Source organism: Delphinus delphis, chromosome 1 (assembly GCF_949987515.2).
Source record: "Delphinus delphis chromosome 1, mDelDel1.2, whole genome shotgun sequence".
NCBI lineage: Eukaryota > Metazoa > Chordata > Mammalia > Artiodactyla > Delphinidae > Delphinus > Delphinus delphis.
The window spans coordinates 104,488,694-104,491,894 of NC_082683.1; positions in this window are offsets into that span (position 1 = coordinate 104,488,694).

The following is a 3,201-nucleotide window of genomic DNA, read 5'->3' on the forward strand; positions in this document are numbered from 1 at the left end:
ATGCTAAGACCCAGCTCCACTCAACAAGCAGCAAGCTACAGTGCTGGACACCCCATGCCAAACAACTAGCAAGACAGGAACACAACACCACCCATTCGCAGAGAGGCTGCCTAAAATCATAATAAGGTCACAGACACACCACCGGACATGGTCCTGCCCACCAGAAAGACAAAATCCAGCCTCATCCACCAGAACACAGGCACCAGTCCCCTTCACCAGGAAGCCTACACAACCCACTGAACCAACCTCACCCACTGGGGGCAGACACCAAAAACAACGGGAACTACGAACTTGCAGTCTGTGAAAAGGAGACCCCAAACACAGTAAGTTAAGCAAAATGAGAAGACAGAGAAACACACAGCAGATGAAGGCACAAGGTAAAAACCCACCAGACCAAACAAATGAAGAGGAAATAGGCAGTCTACCTGAAAAAGAGTTCAGAGTAATGATAGTAAAGATGATCCAAAATCTTGGAAATCGAATGGAGAAAATACAAGAAACATTTAACAAGGACCCAGAAGAACTAAAGAGCACACAAACAATGATGAACAGCACAATAAATGAAATAAAAAATTCTCTAGAAGGAATCAATAGCAGAATAACTGAGGCAGAAGAAGAACGAATAAGTGACCTGGAAGATAAAAGAGTGGAAATAACTACCACAGAGCAGGATAAAGAAAAAAGAATGAAAAGAATTGAGGACAGTCTAAGAGACCTCTGGGACAATATTAAATGCACCAATATTCAAATTATAGGGGTCCCAGAAGAAAGAGAAAAAGAAAGGGACTGAGAAAATATTTGAAGAGATTATAGTTGAAAACTTTCCTCATATGGGAAAGGAAATAGTCAGTCAAGTCCAGGAAGCTCAGAGAGTCCCATACAGGGGAAGCTCAGAGAGTCCCATACAGGATAAATCCAAGGAGAAACATGCCAAGACACATATTAATCAAACTATCAAAAATTAAATACAAAGAAAAAATATTAAAAGCAGCAAGGGAAAAACAACAAATAACATACAAGGGAATCCCCATAAGGTTAAAAGGGGATCTTTCAGTGGAAACTCTGCAAGCCAGAAGGGAGCGGCAGGACATATTTAAAGTGATGAAAGGGAAAGACCTACAACCAAGGTTACTCTGCTGAGCAAGGATCTCATTCAGATTCGACAGAGAAATCTAAACCTTTACAGAGAAGCAAAAGCTAAGAGAATTCAGCACCACAAAACCAGCTTTACAACAAATGCTAAAGGAACTTCTCTAGGCAGGAAACACAGGAGAAGGAAAAGACCTACAATAACAAACCCAAAACAATTAAGAAAATGGTAATAGGAATATACATACAATAACTACCTTAAATGTAAATGGATTAAGTGCTCCAACCAAAAGACATAGACTGACTGAATGGATACAAAAACAAGACCCATATATATGCTGTCTACAAGAGACCCATTTCAGACCTAGGGACACATACAGCCTGAAAGTGAGGGGGTGGAAATGGAAATCAAAAGAAAGCTGGAGTAGCAATTCTCATATCGGACAAAATAGACTTTAAAATAAAGACTATTACAAGAGACAAAGGACACTACATAATGATCAAGGGATCAATCCAAGAGGATATAACAACTGTAAATATTTATGAACCCAACATAGGAGCACCACAGTACATAAGACACATGATAACAGCCATAAAAGGGGAAATCGACAGTAACAGAATCATAGTAGGGACTTTAACACCCCACTTTCACCAATGAACAGATCATCCAAACTGAAAATAAATAGGGAAACACAAGCTTTAAATGACACAATAGACCAGATAGATTTAATTGATATTTATAGGACATTCCATGCAAAAACAGCAGATTTAACTTTCTTCTCAAGTGCACATAGAACATTCTCCAGGATAGATCACATCTTGGGTCACAAATCAAGCCTTGGTAAATTTAAGAGAACCGAAATCATATCAAGTATCTTTTCTGACCACAATGCTATGAGACTGGATATCAATTACAGGAAAAAAATCTGTAAAAAATACAAACACATGGAGGCTAAACAATACACTACCAAACAACCAAGAGATCACTGAAGAAATCAAAGAGGAAATTTAAAAATACCTAGAAACAAATTACAATGAAAACATGATGACCCAAAACCTATGGGATGCAGCAAAAGCAGTTCTAAGAGGAAAGTTTATAGCAATACAATCCTACTTCAATAAACAAGAAATATCTCAAATAAACAACCTAACCTTATACCTAAAGCAATTAGAGAAAGAAGAACAAACCCCCCCAAAATTAGCAGAAGGAAAGAAATCATAAAGATCAGATCAGAAATAAATGAAAAAGAAATTAAGGAAACAATAGCAAAGATCAATACAACCAAAAGCTGGTTCTTTGAGAAGATAAACAAAATTGATAAACCATCAGCCAGACTGATCAAGAAATACAGGGAGAAGACTCAAATCAATAGAATTAGAAATGAAAAAGGAGAAGTAACAACTGACATGGCAGAAATACAAAGAATCATGAGATAGTACTACAGCAACTATATGCCAAAAAATGGACACCCTGGAAGAAATGGACAAATTCTTAGAAAAGCACAACCTTCCAACACTGAACCAGGAAGAAGTAGAAAATATAAACAGACCAATCACAAACACTGAAATTGAGACTGTGATTAAAAATCTTCCAACAAACAAAAGCCCAGGACCAGATGGCTTCACAGGAGAATACTAACAAACATGTAGAGAAGAGCTAACATCTATACTTCTCAAACTCTTCCAAAATATAGCAGAGGGAGGAACACTCCCAAACTCATTCTACAAGGCCACCATCACCCTGATACCAAAACCAGACAAAGATGTCACAAAGAAAGAGAACTACAGGCCAATATCACTGATGAACATAGATGTGAAAATCCTCAACAGAATACTAGCAAACAGAATCCAACAGCGCATTAAAAGGATCATACACCATGATCAAGTGGGTTTTATCCCAGGAATGCAAGGATTCTTCAATATATGCAAATCAATCAATGTGATAAACCAAATTAAGAAACTGAAGGAGAAAAACCATATGATCGTCTCAATAGATGCAGAAAAAAGCTTTCAACAAAATTCAACACCCATTTATGATAAAAACCCTCCAGAAAGTAGGCATAGGGGGAACTTAACTCAACATAATAAAGGCCATATATGACAAACCCACAG